Source organism: Pan paniscus, chromosome 8, assembly GCF_029289425.2.
Source record: "Pan paniscus chromosome 8, NHGRI_mPanPan1-v2.0_pri, whole genome shotgun sequence".
NCBI classification, from domain to species: Eukaryota; Metazoa; Chordata; class Mammalia; order Primates; family Hominidae; genus Pan; species Pan paniscus.
Window position 1 is genome coordinate 67,472,709 of NC_073257.2, and position 27,694 is coordinate 67,500,402.

General features: G+C 34.0%; 1 protein-coding gene across 1 annotated transcript in view; it reads right to left on the minus strand.

Annotated features, from left to right (window-relative positions):
• Window positions 1-27,694, minus strand: part of PCDH15 (protocadherin related 15) — a 1,779,889-nt gene that overhangs the window by 1,351,474 nt on the left and 400,721 nt on the right. Inside the window, exon 3 of the mRNA XM_055092816.2 lies at window positions 1,227-1,302. The gene's annotated coding sequence lies outside the window, so the exon portion shown is untranslated. The remainder of the gene's footprint in view (window positions 1-1,226; window positions 1,303-27,694) is intronic.

Sequence of the window (27,694 nt, forward strand, 5' to 3'; positions counted from 1 at the left end):
CCGTTTAAGTGTACTGACACAGAAATGTCTTAGGTACGCAGAGAAGGACCTATAGCACTTTTAAAACTTGAGCATATTATTTAAAATATAATCTATTATTACTAAAAGAGAATGTTATTTCAAATCTTTATTTTTACAAAAACTCCACAAATCCCCCTGCAAAACAGCATTTTATACATTAAAAAGTATAAAATGGTAAAATTATTTTTATTTTTAGTATTTTAACATATTCAGTAGCAAACAGTAGTAAATGCCTACTTTGCCACAGCTTTATGATAAATGCTATTCATATACTCCTGGATGAAAGAGAGTTTTTTCATTTTTTCTGGAGCCAGGAGCAAGAGATAAATTAAGCAAGTATGATAAGCAGTCATGTGTTTATATACACATAACATATATGTGTATCATAAATTGCAAATTACAGTTATATATTTCTTCTTTAATAATATTTGATTTCCTTAAACATGTTCCAGTTCTGAGTTTTTATTTATAAATTTTATTCATTACTATCTTGATTTCATAGACATTATTCTATTTCTGTACCTTTTTCCATAAATTTCTATTTCGGATTCTATTTCAATGGATTTAAAACATTATAATACCACTAAAATACAATTCTCCTCACTTTCATTGAAGCTATTGTTACCCAAATTTTATTTTAATTTCTATTTTGTTGCTCCAATGTTATAAAAGCTATTTCTTCTGTAATTGAAGCACAAGCCTCACTTCAGAAACACATAAAAGAAAATTGATTTTCATCCTGAAAATGTCAAACTTCTGCCTATAATACTCAGCTATGGTTTTCTGAAACAACAAAGTTCAAAAAGAGCCATCGACCTGATGGCCCTTTGACACACAATGATGGATGCAATGTGTCTACTACTTTACTGCCAGAATGTTCTCTCCAAGATAATGAAACAATCAATGAAGAATAATAAATCTAAACTGGGTATAAGGTTTGCTTGTTTTAAATGTATTAAAAGAGAAACAACAGGTATTTCACTTCTCTAGGGAAAGACTTTTATTTACTACTTGATTAACTATTTTCTCTCCGTCTAGCTTATGTGAATCCAACATAACATATATCTGCTTAAAGACATTGAGCAATGCCTGGAAATTTAACTCCATACACAGTTCTTGAACTTACTGTGAAATATAGATGTAATGTATTGTTATTCTTCAAAGGAGAAGGAAAAAAATATAAAGGAGGATATCACTTTACTCACCCTAGTGTCGTGTCCTTTTGTCAACCTCTAGGTCTGTCAACTTCAACTGTTTCTAGGGAATGATGTTTCCATTTTCCTATAGAATAGAGTTATTGATCAATACCACATCAAAATCAAAGTCGTTACTCTAGTGCAAAACATAGGAGCAATTCATTTTCTTACAGATTATGATTATATTAAGATTTCTTATGCTTAAAATAAATTCTTGCAAATTATCAAAAGTAAATGAGTAAAAGATTGCAAGAATCTTAAATATAAGTTTGGAAGTGGAAGACTTAAGTCTAATTTAAAACTTAACTCTCAGAATGCATATCTATGCCTCAGGTTATATTCTTTACCCAGGAAATGAAAAACCACTCCCACCTGCATATTTGGTATGACCAGAGTCTGCCATTTCACCAGTCTTAACAATGAAGCACTGCATAAATTCTCCTTAAATGACACTTCAAATATATGATGTTTTATGATATGGTGTACATATTCAAGACAATTAAGGACAATTATATAGATTGAAAGTTACTTTTGATTCCTTAGCATTTTTATTTTATTTTGTTTTGAGATAGGGTCTTGCCCTGTTGCCCAGATTGGAGTGCAGTGGCACAATCACAGCTCACTGCAGCCTCAACCACCTGGGCTCAAGCTATCCTCCCACCTCAGCCTCCCGAGTAGCTGGGACTACAGATATGTGCCACCATACTCAGGTAATTTTTATATTTTTTGTAGAGTTTCGTAGTTTTGCCATGTTGCCCAGGCTTGTCTCAAACTTCTGGGCTCAAGTGATTCTCCCACCATGGCCTCCAAAGGTGCTGGGCTTACAGATGTGAGTCACCCAGCAATACAGCACTTTTGGATTTCAAACTTTTATACTATACCATTATTATTTTATACCAATAATTTTATTATTGCCATAGGGGCACAGCTTTTGTATTTATGCTTTGTCAAAGTAGAAATAAATTAATTTTATGATGATGTAATATAAAATTGAAATTATGAAAGTTGTTAAGAAATTTTAACGTTGGTATCTTTCTACTGTGTTTTGATTTCAAAGTTAGAGAACATGTCTCAATTATTCACATCTCTCATGTACATGTCAAGAAATAGGTACAGAAATAGATGGAAATAGCTATATTTTGTTACAAACACACAAACATGTAGAATATAAAATTGACAGATGCATTTAATTTATGGAAAACAAAACAATGATTTATTTCTTACAACCAAAGTTTGGTTGTGATCTACTGAATAAGTGGAAATAATTAGAAAAAATTGTTATTTTACAATGGTTCTAAGGTGAACTACATTAAATAACATCCTGAAAAAGGAGATGAATATTTATAAAAATCTAGAGCATATAAATTAAAATTTTAAAATGCTTTCTTTTCATAGATATATAAAGATCTCTACATAAAATAAAAATTAAGAAATGCATACAAGTCAATTTTTATAATACTTTGGGGATTAATGTATATCTATCTTAAAGGAGAAAATAAATAGTACTATATTCAAAATATAAAAACAATAAGCAGTGTATTCAGCACTTTTTCACAATAAAATTTAAGCTTAATAGCAATATGTAAAACATAGCAGCAAATCCTTCCCGGACAAATTATGGATGAGGTGTGATGGGATCTTCTAAATATTTGCCACCACCCCCCCATCCCCGACCCCAAGCCCAGTGTGGCCCCTTGGTAGCATATGAGACAATTTTATACAACTCCAAGTTTCCATAGAACAAATTTGGAAAACTCTTGATAGAAATCATTTTTAACATTCTTTAATAATGAAAGCTATAAAATGGATATTGCAAAGACTTAAGTAAAATTTTCTCAATTTGTTTAATCAACAATAACCACAATAGGAGGGAAGTTTATGCAGTGACCTCCTGACTGGACATTAGCTCTGAGTGTAGCATCAAACACCAGAAATAGCTAGATATTCCCCTAGGGGTTCTGTATATTTGTGAATAGTGCTGAACCTTCAATTAGCCTCATTCTAAGGAAGGCATTTTGCACTGTGCTTTCTGTCAATTTAGTAATACAGTGGGTGGCTTATGATTTCTGAGTCATCATTACACATTTCATAAAATATAGCAGAAATTGTACATTTAAAAATTAACACTTAAAGCATTTAATGCCTTCAGGTCAGGGGATAAAAGATGAATGAAACATTATCTTTTATGTGTACAGTATATGTAATTATGATTATATAAGAATTAATTTCACGTGATTGTGCACACATTTTATCAATATAGTTCCAAAGACCAAATTATTACTTAAATGCTGACTTTTAAAACATTTCTGATACTCTAGATTTGGGGAGTTATAAATTAGATCTTAAATAGAGAGTATAGGATTTCAATTAAACAAATAATTTATGTTTATAAAGATTGGAAAATAGGATAAAAGTCATATCTTAGAGTGAGTACCAACTGTCTGTGGTATTTCACTTATTGTGAATCTTAATTTTTAAAAACTTGTTTTTCTAGATTGATATTTCAACAGTACCGTTCTGGAGTTCTACATAATACCGAAAATAAACATTTTTAACTGCTCTTAACTACTTCAATATTAGCTAGAATAAATAAGAAAAGAAGAGATTCTATTAATTTAAAGCATACAATTTCCCACGGATTGCTTTGGAAATGTGTTGTATAATGAACCTAAACTAGTATTAAAATGTAGTCATTGCACAGTGTATATATATTTGAAAACGTCGTGTTGCACACAGTAAACACAATTTTATCTATTAAAAAATCAATTGCTAAGAAATACATTGTTTGCTTTAAAAATGTGTTATTCATGATTAATCTCTATGTTGTAGTAATACAGTATTTAACCAACAAGATTCATTATTTAACTACATTTCAACCCTTTAAAGGTGTCACTAAATGTGCAACAGCAGAAAGGTTTATACTGTGATCTAATTGAACACCATTCCACCTTCAACAAAACCTGAATAATCAATTAAAATTTATTAACATAAAAGACTGCAGGTTTTATAAAAGGCAGTTTCAGTCTTCATAACCACTATCCACAAAAGGGCAATACTTTGATTTGTGAAGCCATAATTAAACACTAGAGAACTACAAATTGATACAAATATGAAATTACGTCATATGTTGCTATGTAAGTACAAGGGTGGTTGTAGGCATTTATATTACTAACTGCCAATTATCAGAGGTAATTACAATAAACAAAAAACAAATATGCACCTAGGTGTGAAGCGGAAATAGCAAACATTAGTATAATTAATTGAATTTTGAAAATCCTTAAGGATACCAAAATTAATGTGATTTAAATAATAACAAGATTTACCTTTCTACATAAATAATGTTATTAACCATTAGTAGACATAAAATTCTATGAGTCAAATTCCATAGACTGTTACTTAAATTTACTGATAGAATAAAGGAAGGAAGGAAGGAAGGAAGGAAGGAAGGAAGGAAGGAAGGAAGGAAGGAAGGAAAGGAGGAGGAAGGACATTAAGTAGGCAGTGAGGGAAGGAGTAGAAGAGAACTTGATGCTTTACAATGCTACAGATTTTTTAATTTGAACCTACTTGAATTTTGAATGTTTTATTGTTGTTGATGTGGGTTTTGTTTTATTTGTTTTGCTTTTTGGTACAGTGTCTCACTCTGTGACCCAGGCTGAAGTACAGTGGCATGATTATGGCTCACTACAGGCTTGACCTCCTGGGCTCAAGCAATCCTCCTGCCTCAGCCCCCCAGGTAGCTGAGACTACAGATGTATGCCACCATATTGGCTATTTAAAAAAAAGAATTGCAGAGACAAGTCTTGCTATGTTGGTCAGTTCTGTTTCAAACACCTTCGCTCAAGTGATCCTCTTGGCTAAGCCTCCCAAAGTGCTATGATTACAGGAATGAGCCACGGTGCCAGCCTTAAAGGTGTCTTAAAGCTGGAGAGATGATAATACCACTACCACCCCCTTTTCCGAATGAAGGAAAAGAGAAAAATGTGCTAAGAAATTTTTAAAAATGTGATTCCTAGTAGCAGGTATATGTATAGGGCACACTGGTAGAAAGCATAATTGATGGCCGAGTGCGGTGGCTTACACCTGTAATTCCAGCACTTTGGGAGGCCGAGGCGGGTGGATCACGAGGTCAGGAGTTCGAGACTAGCCTGACCAACATGGTGAAACCCCGTCTCCACTAAAAATACAAAAATTAGCTGGGCGTGGTGGCATGCGCCTGTAATCTCAGCTACACAGGAGGCTGAGGCAGGAGAATTCCTTGAACCTGGGAGGCAGAGGTTGCAGTGAGCCAAGATCGCACCATTGCACTCCAGCCTGGGCAACACAGGGAGACTCCATCTCAAAAAAAAGAAAAAAAGAAAAAGAAAAAGAAAGCGTAATTGATTTTTCTCTTAGTATATTTTCTTTTTTGGATTCCAGGATACCTCACTTCCTGATGTATCTCCTACATTTCTGGTTCCTTTTTTGCTGGTCCTTTCTCATTTCTCCATCTCTCAATAATAGAATGCCCTAGGGCACTGACCTTAACTTTCTTCTCATTTCTACATATAATAATATTCTAGCTGTTTTTATTCAACCTATGGAATTAAACATCATCTAAATCTCAAAAACACCAAAATTAGCATGTCAGTCTACTACCCTCCAGCTTTTTCCTTCACATCTAATTTAAGGTCTGTAGTCATGTCAAAATTAATATGGCCAATGCCAAGCTACTGATTCTTACAGCTCTTCTACTCTTTATAAATAGCAATTCTATTCTTTCACCAGCTTAGGCCTAAATGATGCATTCATACACATGAAGCCTCAAAGTTAAAATTCACTGTTTCTTGAATCTTTTTCATCCAACATTTCCATGTTCATGATATAGTCCCAAAGTCCTAATGACTCATAAATTGTGTTATTATTCTTTTCATCCTTCTAGTAACTTCATTCAGCTTAATAAAATCCCCACTTATTTTAGGCCACGATAATATAAGGCAGTGGAGGGGATTAAAATTAAAAAAACAACGACATAAAAGAAATTTAAGATAATAAGGAGGGGGCCATCCTACTCTGCTATTTGGCATTTGACCAAGTTCTTTGCCTAATTACACTTTAATTTTCATATTTATATAATAAGTATTTTGGTATGATTTCTAATATGTCTTTCAGATCTGTGATTCAAGACTACACAATTTTATGTCAGAAGTTGATACTGACTTCAAGAATTAATATTAGTCATTTGGTAGTAGATTGTTACATGAATAAGGATTTGATTAGTGATCTAGGAAAAAAATGCTATGCTCAAGATTTTGAATGGCTAAATAGTAGTGATGTATGCCAAACAATGTTCACATCAGCAGTATATTTAACCAGAAAAGAAAAAAAAATCAATGCCAACAAGCTTTTATTAAAAATACCTTCTTCAAACCAATAAATAATTTCAGAAATATGTTGGATATTACATTTCAAAACTTTTAGAAACAATAACATAAACTCTTCCTGGTTGCTGTGGAATGGATTTTATGACCACTTATCTTTATGTAAATCTAGAGATTTTTTCAAAAGATTAAAGTATTGTGCTTGCTTTTCTCAACACCATAAATAATATAAAATATAAATTGTCAAGAGAATAAATCTATATTTCATAAAAATGTCAGTATTAATAGGGAACCTTGACTGACAAAAATGAACACCTAAACAGAAAAAGAAACTCTTACTCACTATAATTATTTATTGGTATTATTTCTTAAATGTAAGTACTCCTCTAATTAAAATATTGCAGCTTTTTTTCAAGATAAAAGTACAAAAGTGTACAAATAAAGGCATGACCTTTGATTTTTGAATTTTTTTTCTGAGTAAAAGATAGGGCATAATATCCTAGAAACAGCTAAGAGAACAGTGTTTTGTTCAAAACTAAAGTGATTAATAAATGACTTTTGAGAAAGCTTACTATTTTGCATAACAAGATGTGCAATGAATGGCCACTTCAGAGCATTTGTATATTATAAATCATTATAACACCATTTTGAAATTTAAAAGGCCTTCTAATACTCAGCATGCTACAATAACTCCATGAAATTATTTTTGGCATACTTCAAGAGTATGTATTTAGTCATTACATTTTCCTGCTGAGAGAGTTCACACAGAACACACTATTCTTTAAATTATGTTTTATAGAATATTTATGGTATCATTAGGATGTAACAAAAAAACTAAAAAGTCCCCAAAGGAGAGATGGGGCCTATGTATGTTAAAACAAGGACAAAATTTAAATATATATATATATTACATATGTATTTCTTTTAGATTGTCTCTGCTTGAGAAAGCTGTTATTAGAAAAAGGGCACCATTTTTGAGAGTTGCAAGCACTTTTAGAAGTTCTAAAAGCCTTTTAAATGCAAAGGTCTACAAAAAAGGTTTGTTTTATGCAAATTTAAGCAAGTCAGCTGAATCATATTGCAAAGATGAATGGCTGCTTATTTTGATTCAGATTTTAGGTCATTCTTTCACATACAAATGGCCATATAACTGTATTTGACTAATGCTGGGGACATGTATCAATTCTGCAAAAAATTGATTTTGCTTTGTAATTGGCAATTAAAAAAACCACTTTATAATTCCTTGCCACTTTTTTTTTTAACCTCCAGGTAACATACTGAATCTTTACATTTAAATTGGCAAAGGTCCAATAAGGACTTAGAGAACTATTTTAAGTCATAGGGAGGGGAAGTGACAAAATAGGAATCCTTTGATTCTATATTAGAAAGATTATATGTGTGTGTGTGTGTGTGTGTGTGTGTGTGTATGTATGTAGAAGGATGGGGGTTAGGAAGACTGTGCTTATAAACATCTTCTTTAAGATATGTAACAATTTATATGCCCATTCATTGTTTTGCAACCTTCCCTGATTTCCCTAATCTCATAGAAAATCATAGTTAATTTCATAGGTAAAAATTAATATGACATCGTTTAATTTGTAGTTTTTACATACATGTGTGGTTGAAAGCTTTAACGCATTTGCTTTTCTTAAAATTATCAACTTTCTCAATTTATCCGTTTTAAAAAACTATTGCATAACTTTTTAGCATATAAAAAGTTATTAGAGATATTTATTGAGCCAGTATTCATGTTGTTTACATTTTTGCTAGATTCCTTTTCTTAGTTTGTAGTATGATTTCATTCTGCAGTATTTGACATAAATGTGAAATGTTTATATGTTAAAAATGTATCATTTTTCCTTTGCGTTTTTTCTTCCCTTAAACTGAAACTTTACTCCTTAGTACAGATTTTTTGATGTTTCATTCATCTATCTATTTTCATATTAGAAAATGTATACCAATACATTTAATGTATATGAAATTGATTTTGATGTAAGGTAAGTGTTTATGGGTCCAAATATGAATTACTGCATTTCAAAGCTTTATTATTTCACACTTTATGGTACATTTTGCTGATCCATCATGGACACAAAAATATTCAATTTTATAGACAAAAGTAGATCTTTGCTATAAAAGTAGAATTACATTCTCAAATCCTTGATAATAGAATACTGTTGTATAACTATTCTTCATTACCATGACATTAAATCGATTTTAAATTGATAAATGCTTACTTTTATTTTTTGGAAGGCATCTTTTAGTTTGGAATTTAGATGTGAAAATTACTACCAATTGAATACTGATGCTAGCAACAGGAGACAGGCAAATTCCTAGGCAGAAAGGACTCAGGGTCCCCACTGAAACCCGATCTTGAAGGCAAGGCAATTTAAAGCCTGAAAACCAGGCTGCCAGTTCTGAAGAATCCACGACCAGAGTGAGAACTTCTATCCTCATCTTACCCACTCTCTCTAGATTTGCTTATAATTCAGCTTGGCCGAATTATAAACTGCAGGACAGAGAAGCTTGGCCTCCAGAGGAAAGTATTTTCACACTGTCCTGCAGCTGGACCTTTTCTGTAAATGAGATGGCAAAGTGTCCAAGGTCGCATATGTGCAGGCTTTCTTTGCCTTGCATGATATTCCAAAGCTTTGCCAACATTGTAGAATTGATCTAGCCCTCCTAGTGGTCATCTCAGGAGAGGCTGCAAACGGCAATCTCAAGGGACAAGGGAAGCAAATTCCAGAGCTGCCTCCAGCAGGCAAGTCCAGTTTCTCTGGTCCTGTTCCTCCTGATCCATCCTGTCCTCCCTATCCATGTTCTTTCTTAACTTGTCCCATCCTAGAAATCCTCATTTTAAGTGGGTACCAGCCTCACTCACGCCCCTATAAGAGATGCCTTGTGAATATGGCCCTATTAAGGTTTAGGTCCCCTTTTCTCTACAAGACTTAAGACAAATTAAGGGGGATCATGTTAAGTTTTCAGACTACCCTGGCAGGTATATAGCAGCTTTCCAGAATTTAACCCAAGCATTTGAAATCTCCTGGAAGGATGTTATGTTACTTTTGACTACCACTGAGAAGCAGGCCGACTTACAAACAGCAGAGAAGTTTGGGGATGAGCTTAGTTTTCCATATAGTGCCAAGAAAGGGGAAGAACCTTATCCAATTGGAAAAACAGCAGTATCATTGGAGGACCCTAAATGGGACACCAATGAAGACACAGGAGAATGAAGAAGGAAGCACTTTCAGATGTGCATAGCGGAGGGCTTATGAAGGACTAACACTAAGCCTCTCAATTACTCCAAACTATCCATGATAGACTAGGGATCAGATGAAAATTCCACTGCCATCCTGGAAAGGCTAAGAGAGTCCTTGGTAAAGCATGCCACTCTACCTCCTGATTCAATCAAGGTACAACTAATCCTAAAGGATAAGTTTATTATTCAGGCAGAACCTGATATTAGGAGGAAGCTACAGAAACAGGCTATGGGACCAGATAGTATTTTAGAGGTGGGTGAATCACAAGGTCAGGAGTTTGAGACCAGCCTGACCAACATGCTGAAACTCCATCTCTACTAAAAATACAAAAATTTCCCGGGCATGGTGGTGTGTGCCTATAATCCCAGGTACCTGGGGGGTGGCTGGAGCAAGAGAATCACTTTAACCCGGGAGGCAGAGGTTGCAGTGAGCCAAGATTGCGCCACTGCACTCCAGCCTGGGCAACAGAGAGAGACTCTGTCTCAAAAAAAAAAAAGAAAAAGAAAAGAAAAGAAAACCTCCTGAAAATAGCCACCTCAGTCTTTTATAATAGGGCTCAGGAGGACACTCAAGAAAGAGGAGAGAGAAAAAGGCAGAGGTTCTAGTGGCTACATTGTAGGTTTGCAAACCCCAGAATCCCTGAGATGTACCTCTTAACTGCTATACGTGTGGCAGCCAGGGCACTATAAGAAGGACTGTGCAGGAAACATGGGGAAGCCACCTTAACCCTCTCCAGTCTGCAGTGGGGACCACTGTAGGGTGGACTGTCCCGGGAGATGCAGGTTACCGGGTACAGATAGTCTCCCAAATAGTCAAGCAGGACTGATGGGTCCAAGGGCTCCTCTCTCCAGCTCCGACGACTCAGACCACCATTACCATCCAGGAGCCCAGGGTGATTCTAGAGGTTGAAGGGAGGAAGATAACTTCCTCCTGGATATAGGAGTGGCCATTTCTGTTCTCCTCTCCAATCCAGGCTTCTTCTCCTCCCTCAGTATGACCATGAGGGGTGTCTCAGGATGATACTTTTCCCAACCCGTTAGTTGTAGTTGGGAAAACCTCTTGTTTACTCCTGCCTTTTAAATCATGCCTGAAAACTTAACTCCTCAGCTAGGCAGGGATATTTTAGCTCCTATGGGAACGACCATCCTTATGGTTCCAGGGTACACTTTTTGTCTTCCCCCTGGTGGAGACTGACATTAACTCAAAAGTTTGGGCAACTCAAGGGAAAATTGGCTGGGCCACAACTGCCATACCTGTCCAGATCCATTGTAAAGATCCAACCTTTTTTCCTAACCAGAGACAAGATCCCAAAAACCAGAAGCCAGGAAAAAGCTAGAATCAATCATTGATAACTTGATGTTCCAGGGCATCTTCAAACCCTGCAACAACCCTTGTAATGCCCTGATATTGAGGGTACAGAAACCCAATAAGAAATGGAGACATTCCAGGATCACTACCTCATTAATGACGTTGTGGTTCTAATTCATCTTGTGGTTCCCAATCCCTATACCCTGCTAACTCAAGTACCTGAGGGTACTAAATTGTTCACAGTCCTGGACCTAAAGGATGCTTTTTTCCTGCATACCACTACACCCTGACTTCCAATATTTCTTTGCATTCGAGGATCCTTGCAACCAGACTACCCAGCTAACTTGGATGGTATTACCACAGAGATTCTGAGACAGGCCCTACCTGTTTGGGCAGGCATTGTCAAGGGATCTCTCTTTATCCACAATTTAAAGTTTTATAATATGTAGATGACATTCTCCATTGTGCCCCAACTGAGGAAATCTCTCAGGAGGGGTATAAGGCTCTTCTTAATTTTCTAGCTGACAGAAGATGTAAGATCTCAAAATTTAAGGCTCGGCTCTATCAGACTTCAGTGAAGTACGTAGGTTTAGTCTTGTCAGAGGGAACCAGGGCATTAGGCAAAGAAAAGATTAAGCTCATCTCCTCCTTTTCCCTCCCCTAAACCTTCAAGCAACTGAGGGGATTCATGGGCATTAGAGTATTCTCCAGATTATGGATACCTGGGTATGATGAGATAGATCATCCCTTTATCACCTAAAAAAGGAAGCTCAGACAGCTAATTTGGGAACCAGAGGCTAAAAGGGTCTTTGACCAATTGAAACAAGCCTTGTCTGAGGCATCAGCCCTTAGTCTTCCCATTGGGAAGCCGTTCAATCCTTATGGATCAGAAAGGAAGAGAATGGCCCTGGGAGTTCTAACCCAGGTCCAAGATCCAGTCCAGCAGCCTGTAGGCTATCTAAGCACGGAGCTTGATTTGGTGGCTAAAGGATGGCCGGCCTGCCTCTGGGCAGTTGCAGTGGTAACTTTGCTGGTGCCAGAGGCTACTAAGTTAAGGATGGGGAATAACTTAACTGTTTATACCCTACATAATGTGGCAGGACTGCTGTCTTCCATGGGGAGTCTCCAGCTAACGTACAACCATCTCCTCAAATATCAAGCTCTGCTATTGGAGGGATCTACAGTCCAGTTAAGAAGGTGTCACTGTCAAAACTCAGCCACCTTCCTTCCAGAAAAAGCTGGGGAACCTGAACATGACTGCAAACAGATAGTAGTACAAATCTATGCAGCCAGAGAGAACCTCAAAGAAACTACCTTGGAGAACCCAGATTGGACTCTTTTTACAGATGGACTTTTTTATAGAACAAGAGATCCATAAAGCAGGGTATGCAGTAGTCGCCCTGAATGACACTATTGAGAGCACACCTCTTTCTTCGAGCACAAGTGCTCAACTAGTTCAGCTAATTGTCCTCATAAAAATGTTTGAATTAAGCAAAGGGAAAGCAGTTTACAATTATACTGATTCTAAGTATGTTTTCCTAATCCTCCATGCCCATGCCAATATCTGGAAAGAGAGAGACTTCCTCATAGCTAATTGGTCTCCCTTTAAACACCATCAGGAAATTAACAGACTATTATTCTAGGTTTTCCTTCCATTGGCAATGGCATTGATACATTGTGAAGGCCACCAAAAATGGGTGGATGAAACAGCCAAGGGAAATACATTGGCAGACCAAGCAGCTAAATTGGCAGTGAGAGTTCCACAGATATCTGATCCACTTGAGGCCTCTAATCTGGGAGGGCTGCATAAGAGAAATAAAACTTCAATATTCTTCTGAGGAAATAGAATGGGCCACCTCTTGGGAATACACCTTTCAGCCCTCAGGATGACTACAATCAGAGTATGGCAAACTTCATCCAGCAGCTTTCAGCCAATGGAAAGTTCTTCAAATCCTTCACCAAGCCTTCCACCTAGGAAAGGATTAAACCTATCAATTAGCCCAGTGGTTGTTCTCAGGTCTGGGTTGGGAGGGACCTTACAGTGTACTTCTTTCTACTTCTTCAGCGGTGAAGATCACTGGAATAGATTCTTGGATATATTATACTAGAGTAAAGGCCTGGGGAACTTATGGAATTATCTCTGTTGACCCAGAGAGCACTCAAAGCACCAATGTAAAGAAATTGGAAACCTGAACCTAAAGATCATAAGTGTCAATAATTCACCTTTCATGGATATCCTTTATAGTCCTGCCTATGATTGCTGTTCTCACCTTCATTCTGTTCCTCACCATTAGGTGTCTTTGCCAAGGACCCCTAATCCTGAATGCCCATGGGATTATCTACTCCCCTAAACAGCAATCTCTTTTCTAAAATTTAACTGCCCTCCCCCAAATAAGATTTAATTTCTTTCACAAGGGTGAAACTGCTCTGGCCACAACATTGTTTTCAGAATGATTAGTCTATTTTACTTCTTATTTCTGTTATCTCTGGCACAAGATTATTCCCTTTTAGCTCCTTTTTGTATAATACTCATATATGGTTCATGCATACTTAACCTCCTTGTAAAATTTGTTTCTTTTTGGCTAAAGGCCATCAAACTCCAAATGATCATGCAAATGGAGCCTCAGATGATGGCTCCCTTTTTACTGGGGACCCTTAGATAGGCCTCTGAGAGATATCTGACAGCTGTTTTCCCAAAACAATTCCCCCTGTCGGCAGGAAGCAGTTAGAGCAGTCATTGTCCCTATCCTAATGGAAGTTAGATGCACCTCTTCAGAGGGGGGATTGATAGTGAAAGGATACAGACGAATTCCTAGGCAGACAGGGTCCCTCCCTAGGACAGGTCCCAACCTTCAAGCCAGGATAGTTTGAAGCCTGAAAACTGAGATGCCAGTTCTGGATAGAGTCCATGACCAGAGTGAGAATTTCTGTCCCTGGTTTACCCACTCTCCCTCAATTTGTTCCTTCTCGACGATACCTTTTAACCAAACTTTTTCCAAGCCTGCTCATGGACAATTCAGCACACACTCCCCCATTCTAAGCCCATAAAAACCCTGGACTCAGCCACAAAGATAGCTTACCCACTTACAGGTCCCCTCAGATGCTGAGAGCTTAGTTTCTGTCGCTCAATACAATTCTACTCTGCCTTACTCACTCTCTGATTTCCACGTACCCTATTCCTCTTGGTTGTGGGACAAGAACCTAGAATTTGCTGAACTGCAGGAGTGAAAGGGGTGTATTGTTTCTGCTTGCTGATCTGCAGGTGGCAGGAGTAAAAGAGCTGTAACACTCTCTCCCACTTGCTGAACAATGGGAGAGAAGTGGCAACTGGGTGACACTCCCTCCTGCTTGCTGAACTACGGGAGTGAAAAAGCTGCAACAGTAGCAGTAAGAATCTCTCAGAAATTCAAAACTGTGCATAGATGTGCCTAAGATACAAAGAATAATAAACACATTTCTATTCTAAGGGAGTTTTTAAATCTAGGAGATAAGTTGGCTCTTGTTCACATATACCTACAATTCAAGCAGAATGGGAAAACTCACCAGAACATTCTGGAAAGCTGAGAAGATTCAGGGAAGGAACTGGTCAGGAAGAAGTCACAAAATGGCTTTAAAGAACTCTGAGAAGTTGGAGAGGGATTTGGCAGATGGTGAAACCCACAAAAGAAGTACAAAGTAAAGAGAGAAAATCAGAATCATGAAGTATCAAAAGCCAGGAAAATCTGATAATCTGTAAATAATGTAGGCTGGCTCCAGTTGTACAATTGTAGAAAGTCTGGGGAACAGGTCACAAAATGACTTCTTACAATACCTAAAGACCCTGGATTCTATACCTTTGAGATGGAAAGTTTTAATTTTATTGCTTCTAATAAGAGACCGTCTCACCAGTATGTGCTTTAGATAAGTTAAGGTAGAAGCAAATTTATTGTAAAAGGGGAAATAGTTAAGAGGCTACTGTATTAATTCACTCATCTATTCACTTGTCCATCTATTCAACAGTGATTTATGAAATGCCTGCTATGAATCAGGCATTGTCCTGAGTTATGCACCACAGAAAGGCATAGAGTGCAATAACTCAGGTAAGATTAAGGTCATAAATTAGATGAGAATATGTCTTTCTAATATGACAAAAACACAGAAACTATAAAATAATAGATTGTAAATTTATTTGCATATTTATACATTTGCCTTCATGGCAAAAATATCATGAAATTAAATAAAATGTAATTTTGGGGAAAACAAAACTCACATTTCAGTTGCAGATGCCTGTCTCCAACACTTCCAGCTACCTTTCTAAAAGTGTTTGTTTTCAGTTAACACTTATATGGCACTCTTTCTGTTCTATGTTTGTTTTATTTTAGCCCAGTTGGAATTAAAATACCTTGGCTGTCATGTTCCTAGAGGGGGAAAACTCAGAGAAAAAAACATATTTTTTTAATACTAAAAGATATGGCTTTGAACAGATTATTCCAGGGGCTATGACAGACACCTAGATGATTAGGAATTGGGACTTACTTTAGATAGTGTGGAAAAGAAGAGTAGTTCTGGCAAAGTGATATTTAAAATGAGGCCTAAAATATGTGAAGAGAATAGAAGTCTGAGGGAAAAATCATTTCAGGTGGCAAGAATAAAGCAAGTAAAAGCCATGCTGTGAAAATGAACAAATACAGTCTGACATTCTGTGATTTATAATTCTTTAGGCTTTGGGCTTTGGCCAGCATATTATAATTACTGTTTTGCCTTTTTTAAGTGAAAAATTTTTAAGTATTGGGTTAACCATACTCTTTTGCTTATGACCATTAAACAAATGGGTTACCAAAGTAATGAGCTCTACTAAAATTATGTATTGAATTTGAACTCTTCTGTTAAAATATACTAATTAATGTTTCTTTCTATTGTGATGATACATTGGGTCTAAGTTTTCCCATTAGGATAAAATTGGCACCTTGATCCACAATTATGCCAGGTAGTACATCATCTTCATTTAAGTAGATATTTAAAGGATCTTCATCACTCATCTGTTTCATTGTTAGTTTTTAAGGACTATTTTAAATTTATTGACGATAATTTTCTAAGAGTGTCAACATTTTTAAAGACCTTGAACTGTTTAAAAAAGAAGGCTAACATTGGAGGACCCTACACCAATTCAAAATCATTTTGTGTATAAATGCATATATTATGTGCACTTCTATATTAAACTAAAAAGAGGCCTAATGAGATGTAGATTAAAAATGATTTTCTGATTTTTAAAAGCTGAATATTCCTTTAAAGCCTTGTTCTTGTGAACTAAAATAATTTTTAATACAGAGGTATTTAAGTAGGATTTTATAAATTTAAAATGTTAGATGTCTCAGAAGAAAATTTGGGGAATACTGTTTTATTAATGTTATCGACCTATCCCCAACACTTTACTAGACTTAAATCTCTATAATCTAATTTTCTGTATCAAGATTGTCCTTCTTCAGAAGTTTTGGTGATTGAGGAGAAGATCCAGGGTTTCAACATGATGAACCGTGTCTTGTTCTCAGCAAACATAATAAAAGAGAACTTAGTATTATATAATAGAATCTGGGAGAAAACAAGATTCTTGGCATTCTAAGGTTTTCTAGCATGAGGATACTTATTTTACATGCAGGCTTCAGGGAGGTATATTGGAAAGTTAGTAACTGTGCCATGTTATTTTCTCTTTAGATATTTGGAAACAAAACCAAAAGGACACCAGTAACAAGTGAATAAAAATAACTACAAAAAATTAAACCTGACTTCAAAGTATAAAATTACTCTTCTATCCTACTTTTCTGTATCTACCATTAATACACAGACTTTCTCTTACCACCTAAACAAACACATATGTACATGCACACACACACTTGCACTTGCTCATGAATACAACATATCATAGTGGTTAATAACACAAACTCTAAAATCATTCCACCTGGAATTAAGTCTTGGCTTTGTCACTGATCGCTGTCAACTTGGACAGGTTACTTTACCTATCAGTCCTTACTTTCCTCATCCATAAGCAGATCTATAAAGCATATTCTAGCCTATGTTGTTAAATGAATTGGTATATGCAAATTACCTAGACCAGTGACTATCAAACAGTAAGTAATACATAAGTACAGATGGTATGTATGATGTAAGTGTTAAATGACATCATTAGCATGATTACCGTTTTAATGCATAGCAGCACAAAGTCTATGGAAAGAAAACAGGAGGAAAACTGTGGGATTTCATTGGGAGGAAAGAAATGATGTACTTTTAGTTCCGAGAAATGACTTGTGTTCAGTCAAGTTAGGAAATCATTTAGCAAGACCTTGTGACAAAGCAGACAAGAAAGTGAGAAAGAAACTGAAGGATATTTAAATTTTTGTGATCTTAAAAGCAAAGTGAGCCAATGGTCTGTATCCAATCCAGGTGGGCAGAAACTGTGCAGCCCAGATAGAAACATATAGCACTACCCTTGGTCACTCTAAATATGGACTCCTTCCTTATGGCTTCACATCTATATTCTCATCTGATGCCCAAATCCATTATGAGATATAGATAAGGTATATATTTGTATTATTATTGTACAGAGGAAGCAGTTGATTTTGAAAAAGTTGTTACTTATCTAGTGTCAAAATCTATTCAGTTTTAGAAATAGAATTTGAACCTACTTCTCAGTATCATATATTTTGCATTATACCATTTGTCCTTATGAATGTCTCATTTTAGAAATATTGTCAAGTGTTTTAAGGGATAGTAATATCACCATCATTAAGAATATGTCCTGATATAAAAACATAGTAGCTATTTCCACATCTTGATACATATTGTAAAGTATCATTGATGAAATAAAAAATCTGAGATAAGTTTCAGAACTATTCCTGAAACATGTACACAATGTGGCTTTTAAGAAAAGCGCTCTATACACCCAATAAATTAACCCAAAATAAGCTGGTTTTCATGGTGCACACCTGTAATCTTAGCTATACAGGAGGATTGCTTGAGCCCAGGAGTTCAAGACTAGCCTGGGAAACATTGTGAGACCCTGTCTCAAAATAACATAAAATGAAATAACCAAAAACAAGAAAAAAATTAAACTCAAAAACTAAAACTGCTTACATTGTTTTTTCAGAGGAAAGGCGGGGGTAACAACATTAAAACCTATTTTTTTTTCTAATTGAAAAAGAATGGTTTATGCTATCAGATGAATGCCTCCAGCAGAATGTAATTTGGTTAAGACATTATTGGTAATGCTATATGTGGGATGACCACACGTTTTGTTTGTCCTGGACAGTACTAGTTTATCCCTATTTTCCTTGCATCACTTCTGTTAGCCTTTGTCTCAGATTTTTCAATTAAAAATTATTATTAATAATTACATTTTAAAAGGTTAGAGTTATTTTGGTAATCCTCACTTTGTACTTCTAGCTGTGAAAATATAAATGGATTGAGAACAGCATCCATACTTTAACACACGGTCAAGTAAGCTATCAGGTTTACCTCTCTTTTTCTGATGGTTTCCAGGAGCCGTATAACTCTTGGTAATATTTTACAGACAGTGTATGTGACCCTGCATGGTAAAAGGCAGTGGTGGGAGAAGTATTCAGAGCTGGTAACTAAGGTCTCAACTTGGCCCTCCAGCTAGATGTGGTTTTATGCATCCTCAGCTTGTGAAATGCTGAAAACCACAAAGCACTGGTGGTAGCTGGTGAGGCTGGTGGAACAATGAGACAATTATAGTTTTGGTGCATGTGAAATAACTACAGGAAATATGGACTCATCCGTACTGCCATAGAGAATATAGAGAGTGGTGTGAGGATTCACTACAAAGGACTTGTCATTTATTGTTTGGTGAAAATCTATACTGTTCAATTATTTACTATTTTAGTGCTTATTTATTTTTAAGCCATAAACTCCATCTGCAACAATAAACAGTCTCACTCCCCAAAAATGCATTTATAATACAAATTAAGAAATAAATTTCCATTTCTCAAGAAAGTTGATGAATAATATGTTACTTGTACACAATGTCTGTTGACATTTACGATACTTATCACTCACACAGAAAGTGGAAGACAAAGACAAAATTGCTCAAGAAGCAATACCATCAATTTTACAAATAAGTAGCTATATTAAGACAGTGCTCTAAAATAAAGATTTAACACATACAGCTGTAGAGGGTATATTTTCATAGCATTTGGGAAGCATGATATTTTATTTAAATCAAATGAATTTTCTCAAAATTAAACTTGATCTTTTTTATTCTAAGATTTATTACACATGCACACAAAGTTAAACCATGGATATCAGTTCCATTAATATATAAGAATTTCAAAATTGTCAAATATTGCCACATTTATCAAATAATGCCAAATAGAAAATGAGTTAAACTAATTTTAATAATGGATTGATTATTTCATGGAATTCAGAAATCAAAGTAAACATTTTAGAAGTTCCTTCAGTTGGATGTGAAAATTCTACCATTATTAAGAATTCCAATAGAAAGTCAGTTAAGTAATCCATTATTTAAGGTAAAATAACTTGCTTTTGTGGCAATAATATTAAAAACATTTTTGAAGCACAGGGTCATAGTGAAAACAATGTTTAACCACATTAAGAAACCAATAAACTGAAATTGTATTTGGAATTTAATAGAAACTGTTTTATAAACCTAAAATATATTTCTATACCCAGAGATATAGGACACCAAAGATTTGAGACAAAACAAATGTTTAGGTGGTATACACTTTGTCTGTTTGTAGCTCATTATCTATAAGATGTTAGAAATATTTGAGGCTTTAATGACCTAGTTTGTAAATGAAGTTGCATGTCTTAAAACGTTATTGAAACTTCCTATAAACTAGGCCTCTTAAATTTGCTTAAATTTTGTATTAAAAATCAGCTCAGAATCTTTATTAAAAGACTTTGATGAGTGCAACATCAAATAAGTAATCTTTTGAAGCTTCTAGTAAGTTTTAGTTATCAAGAATAAAGATTGCTAGGAGGAAGAGAAATATCAGTATATCTCTACAAAAATATGAGGGGTTGAGCAAGTTAAAAATAAAAAGTCAGTGAGTAAGATTTTATTTTCAAATTCTATAAATTTTCTTTAGAATATTATGTGGAAAGAATCATTTGACAGGGCTTCTATTTTTATTTGGATACAGTGTTTTGTTTTCTGTGCATGAACAGAAAACCTTGACAGGTTTTCTCAGTTTTGCAGCCTCGAAGGTTGACAAAACATTCAAAACAATCACAAACGAAGGTAATATATATTGAGTTTTGTTATATGAAAATATTTGTCATAAAGAGGCCCTCTGCATGGAGGAAAAGAACAGTACCTGTAAAACTGTTTGGATTGAAATATTTATACATTTGAATATTTACATATTTCAATACAAAAATAGAAATAGTTACGCATTTCAATATGAAAAAAATAATACTGTTTATCTTCTATGTATTAGTATTTGTTTGGGACTTGGAAATTATCAAAAGGATTTTCTCCTTCAGAAACAAATGATCTACAGAGAAAAGTCATCAAGGATGTCAACAATTTCATTTTTATTAATCATAAAACAAATGTTAGAAGACTGAAGCCTATTTGAGTAAATAAATTAAAATTTATAAGACTATATTGAAAAAATACATTATTTGACTAAATATAATGCAAATGATTTTAGTCATACAGATAAATAAAGAATGGATTAAAGTACCTAAAAATGTACTGGCTAATTATTAATTATTCTACTCTATGTTTTTTATTTTTAGATGAACAATATTAAAAAAAAAACTTTTTGCTTTATGTATGGGACATTTTTCTTTGTATTTTTTAAAAAACCAATTGAACTGTTCAAAACAGCCTAAAAGAAGATTTCAAGATCTGCCACTATAATAAAATCAAATATAATTAATAAATACATATATATACAATAATTTTAATAGTTTGCCTACTGTCTTTCACTCATAGACATATCCTGGTTTGGACAAACTATTAGGTGTTTGCTTTAACTTTAAATTAGTCAATCAGTTTGCAGAATAGACAACTAATATAAGACTACCAAAAGTGTAGTCTGCTTTCACAGCTGCTAGTAAACATTTTCCTAAAAATTTTTATTTAGAAAAAACTTAAATTTTTACAAAAATCTATAAATTTTAGATTTGTTCCATGCACAACCATGTACATTTACATAGAACTACCAGTCTTTAACAGTTTACCACATACTCTCCTCTGTGTGTGTGTGTGTGTATTTTTTTTTCCTGAAAAATTTGCTAGTAAGTTGCTGATATTGTAGCACTTCAATAAATTAGACTCATCAGATACTGTTTTATGCTTCAGTACTTAGTTGGTAAAATTTAAATTCACCAAGCTTATATTTTGGTATAGAGTTATGAAAGTCATTCTTTATATCAGTATAGTGTGGGAAGAAAATAAAAATAAAAATTCTCAGCGTTGAATGAATAAATAACATAATCATTTTAAGCATTACAACAATTAATGAATAAATGCACTTATTTTTTCTATATTTAATCAATATTTATTGAGAACCTATTATACCTATTCCTCTTTTATAACAAATATTGAACAAGATAGTCAATGTTCATATACACAGAGTACTTTCAGTCTAGTGGAGTGTGAACAGACAAAGAGGAGATAAGTTCATACTCATGTAATATTTCATTAAGAGCTTTAAAAATCCTTTTGATAATTTCCAAGTCCCAAACAAATACTATTACATAGAGGATAAACTCAGTATTAATTTTTTCATATTGAAATGCATAACTATCTCTATTTTTGTATTGAAATATGTAAATATTCAAATAGACAACTTAAAGTGTTATTTCAGGTAGCATACATAAGACAGAGCTCTCTTAGGAGTTGTATTCGAATGTAAACTTTAAAAAGGTGAAAGTGTGTGTCTTGTGAATATGTGGTGATAGAATGTTAGGATCAGAGGGACCATCGTGTGTGAAAGCCATGTTGAAAAGAAGAGAGGGCCAATACAACTTTAGGGCTGATAATATAGGGACATCACCTAGAAGATGACATGAGAGCCACTGTCAGGTACAGACCGGGTCACATAAGGGTTTTGGCCATGGCCCAATCTTAGATTTATGATTCAGCAAATTACAGCTCTGAGGCCAAAGCTGGCTCATGGGCTGGTTTAAGTGACCTATGAGCCAATATTTTATTTTTTAGATTTTTAAATGTTCATTAATAAACATCAACAACAAAGAAAAATAACATGTAACAGAGAGAGGCTGTATGTGAGCCACAAAGCTTAAAATATTTACTTTCTGGTCTTCAGAGGAGAAAAAAATATGGTAATTCCAGATGAAAGTCATCAGAATTTGAGAGCTGGAGAGTCACATAATATGTATTATATTTTATAATGACTACTTTAATATTAGTGTTGAAAATATTCTGCAGGCAGTCAAGAGCAGAAGCAGAATGATCCATTAGGACGCCATGGCAATGGTCCAGGCAGTAGGTGGGAATGGCTAGGTCTAGGGTGGTAGTTTTGGAGGAGCTGAAAATTTACAGGACTTGGGCTATAACTAGAAGGTAAAATCAACAGAATTTGCTAATTTGGTGAATGAAGATGAGCAAACAGTTTAAAACATGTGCAACTGCTCACTGTGTGGTGTTTTTCTAGGAAGTGACAACCCAGAGTGTGCACATTTTATATCGTGTTTATGTTACAGATAATTTTTTATTTATTCTAGAATTAAACTCCTTTTACCAATTCTACATAATTTTCTCATGCTTTCTATTTTTTAAAGACAATAATCTGTGATGGCAAATGGATGCTAACAAAAGTAATAGTTAAAAGAGTTATTGTATTTATTAAATATCATTATTTTATATATTTCCATTTTGATCATCAGTTACTTTTTCTGGCATCAAATTTCAAAATAACAACTTGGGAGTGGCAAATGTATTTTGTTAAAGACAGAAAATAATGCAGTCATATTCACTTTAAATATGTTTTGTCATTTAACAGACCCTTACTGCTTCTCTACTGGAGTTAAGAAACTATTTTTGTTAATTTGCTTAAGTAACCTAGAACTGTTTTTCCATTTTGCACAGCTAATCTAAAATGATCATTTTTCCAGTTATTTTAGTTGCCATAAGACAATTTCCAAAGTTTTATAGTATCCTTTTTTTAAAAAAAATAAAGTTATGGTCCTTTAAATTCTCACTTTCTTAAAAATCTCAATAGCCTTTGCTATTTTCTGTTTTTACATACATGTGTATATATACATATATGTAAACTAATTTCTTATTATTTCAATGTCAATATTTCCCCAGAATTTTTGTACCACATTACATTCAACCATTTGCTTCCTGAAGAACTTTTAATTTGGCCCAAATTTCTAAAATTTTAGAAACAGTCCTGAAAATGGACTTATCAGGGATATTTCATCAAAATCAACAATTAAAAAAATAAAAAAGAGAAAAATAATTATTCATATCAGATGAGCTTTTCATATTATTGCTGAGTGTAGGTTACCTTTGCAGTAGTAAATTGATCATCAAAAAATTACCTTTAAAAATAATTTTATTTTTCTGATACTCTTTCCTACTGTGTTTCATGGCTACACAAGGAGCATGGATGAGCAACAAGGGCACTCCAATTCTGTTCATCTCAAGAAGGGTTACATATTTTGACTGAATTAGCTAGTTAGTTGTAAAAAACGATTTTACTATTGCCTTCCAAATTTAGCATTTATTTGCCTAGATTGTGCAAATCTAAAAAAATTGACAATAGGAATTTTCATCTGCTTTAGCTCTCTTGGAATTTAAGTCAATATTTCAGATCATGTAAAGATTTTTTTAAATGTATGTTCAACAATCTGTCTGCCCAATGAAAATCCTTCTCTCTTTCATCATTTGCTATTTAAATACTGAAAATCAAACCATTTCTTGCTATAGAGATAATTAAATAACCTCATGTTTTTGTGACTAAAGTTAGACCAGCTGATACAAAATGTTAGATTCTACAGAACTCTAGGGATTGTATTTACACTCTCCAGAACTTGATTTTGTTTTGAGGTGAGCAGAACCTCTATAAGCTTTATGTTTAAGAACTTTGTTTTACATAAACTATATTCAAATCTCAACTCTACAACTTACTCCTATTAGCTCTCTTTATATCTCAGAGCATGAGTTTCTTTTTCTTTTTTTGCAATAAAGGATTTTAACACTTCTGAGAAGTTTTTACTGAAATAATGATTGTAGACTAATAATAATAAAAGTTGACAAAAATTGGGGTAAATGGAGTTCTTATACATTAATGAATGGAGCTGTCACTTGGTTCAAATACTTAGAAACATTTTTATGGTATTCACTAGAGCTAAGCATTTCCCTATCCCATGACCCAGCAATTATTAATACAATATGCATGATATGGGCACACAAGAAATGGAGTGCATATGTCCATTCAAAGAATGTTCATAGCAGCTTGATTCCTGATACATAAAATGGAAAATTATCCAAGTATTCTTCAGTAAGAACGTGGGAAACAAATCATGGTCTCTCTAAACCTGCATGAAATGAAAGAGCTACAGATACACAAAGCATAAGTGAATCTCATAGTCTCTATGTCAAGCAAAAGAATCCAGATACATGATAATACATACTTCATGATTTTATTTGTATGAAATTCAAGAACAGACAAAACTAATTTATGGCAATGACAGTCAGAATAGTGTTACATATTGGAGTGTCATATTGGCTCTGAAGTTATTAAAAAAAAAACTTCTGCTGTCATAGAAACTTCAATATATTGATCCCAGTAGTGTTTATTGGAGTGCACACATGCACAATAATTTATCCAGGGGTATATATATGAAAATCCAGCAAATTGTCAAGGAAAAGCAAGCATTTTACTGTATGTAAGTTATGATTAAATAAGAAGTTATATAAAGCAGTTTGAACGGTATCTGACAAATAATGTGCAAACATATTCAGGAGAACATTAGCTATAGGTCAAAATAAGTGTTATTTAAAACCCTTACATACCAATTCCCAATTACATTTAGATAAAAGTGAACATAAACTAGTCACAAAAATACTGTTTAATAATAATTTAATAATTGACCAAGTGTTCTCTAAATTACACATTATAAACAGATGTTTAGAATACCAACTGCACATCAATAAAATATTACACAATTTAATTTAGATGGTAGGAAATATATGCATATTGAAACAATGTTTAGGAGATTTTAAAGAAAAATAATTTACCATCCATCTTTGAAACTGGTAAGATGCTTAATGGAACTCTCATTTAGTGCATAAAACATAAGATTTGACATGGTAGATATAATAGGCATTACTCTTTATAAAAGAGTTGATCCACTTTTAAAATCAAACCAAATTCATTATTTTTTTGACATTAACAGAAATGAAGGTCAGATGCAGTCTGCTGTATTTAATATATTATTTGATAAACTTATTTTGACAGATGTCTTATACAATATTCCTTCTCCAGGAAAAAATATTTGGGGTTTTTTAAGAGTTAAAGTAATATTGTTTTGCATTTTCAGCCAGATTTTATTAGCAATTAGCTGGTGAATATAACAAAAATATGGATTTTTTTTGGTTGGATACCATCTTGTATTAAACATCATAGAGATTAGAGACTCTGATTTTCAGTCCCTATTGAACATTATCTTTATTATAGCTTAAGATTTTTTTTTTATTTTTGTGACATATCCTGTTAGTTCTAAGTAAAAGCACTCAGCATGACTAGGATCACTTTTTATCTACTTTTCTATCAGCAGTTTTTCAGGTACAGCATAGTTACCTATATTATTCACTTACATGTCACTTATCTTCAGGAGCTAATCTGCTACAATTACCAAGAAATGTAAGATCCTAAGTATCTCAACATATTTTTTGTTTTTATCTTTTCTAGCATAATTTTGTTATTTTATGTGACATTTACACTTGTCTCAGGAATGCAAGATTAGGAAACTAAGTGATATGACTAAAGGTGCACCTGGTTTGCTATCAGATCTAAATTCAAATCTAGAGGTATGGCTTACTCATGTAAAATTATTTAATCTCTTTTAACATGGGAATTATAACTACATTACAAGATGTTTGCAACAATAAAGATGAAATCACGTGACTAATTATTGTTCCATAATCAGTTGATAAGTGGCACTTAATTTTATGAAGGTTCATTTCTTACACTGACTTGAAACCCCAGCAAACCCAAGAAGTGACCCACTTATCTAGTCAATGGCCAACTATTGTTTTCAGTAGCCCAAACATTTGGGATTTTCACCTTTCACTGTAACTTTCCCAAACAATTTTCATGAGATTCATACGGCACTTTTTTTCTTTCTTGTTCTCAGCCTCTCAAAGCATGACACTGTGTTTGAACAAGATAGCAAGCCACTGCAAATCCCGTTTGTCTGAACTGCTAAAAAAAAATTAGTTAAAAAATAGACGTTGTCACACTTTTCAGACAAGAAAATGTTTAGCTATTCCATTGTCAGTGTAAGATAATAATATCACACTAAAATAAAGGGACTTTTTTTTCTTAATTTCCATAGCCTATGGATATTCATTTCAATATCTGAGAAAGCAATGACAAGGCAATGTGGAACAGGCACTCCGCTTCATTAGCTAGTTCATCCCACTCTGAATATCTAAGTTTAAGTGCCAATTTCTTCAGAGACAGGATGAAATTTGTAAATTTTATTTCCTCTGTCTCTTCCATAACCGAAACCACTGGGGGGTTATATACAGTGCCATTCCCCAGATGGCTTATGTTATGATACTATTTATAAAAGAAAGATTGATGTTTGGCAGGAAAAAAATAAAATGGTCCTACAGTGACCTAGAAGACAAAATATGCCCTATACTCCCATATAAAAAAGTTATTTCTCTCTCTGAATAGATATTCCACACGGAGGAAACCGACTCAGAATGTTTCACAGCAGCATGAGTTATTTTCTGGGTCACTTCTTTTTTTTAAATACTTTTCCTGCCTTTGATAAAGTTTCCTTTGCAATGTTTTGGATATTGAAATCTGGGAGTTTCAAAGACTAATCCCAAGGAATCACATTATAGCAAATAATTAATCTTGATATTGGCAATTTCCTGACCTACATATTAAGCTATTGCTTATTTCACTAAACATTTTTCTTCATTAAAGGCAAAGGAAATAAATTCTGAGTTTCATAGATGAAAGAATCTCTCTCTCTCTCTCTATATATATATACATATAGATACATGCACAAAGACACATAGACATATGTACATGCATACATGTACATACATACATATATATGAATACCTGCACACACTTATATGTATAATGTATTTTATGAGTTTATATGTATATACATATATAATCTGTTTATTGTAACATGTGAATTAAAATATAGAGAAAAAATAGATATAAAATATGCCTGCATAGGTAGATTTCCTTTCCCATCCTTTCAAAATGGCTTTTTTTTTTTTAATTGCAAGACACTTTAAAAAAGATGAAGTAAATTTTGCCTGGGAGGATAAATACTTAAAAATTTACTTGCTACTTTGTGTAAG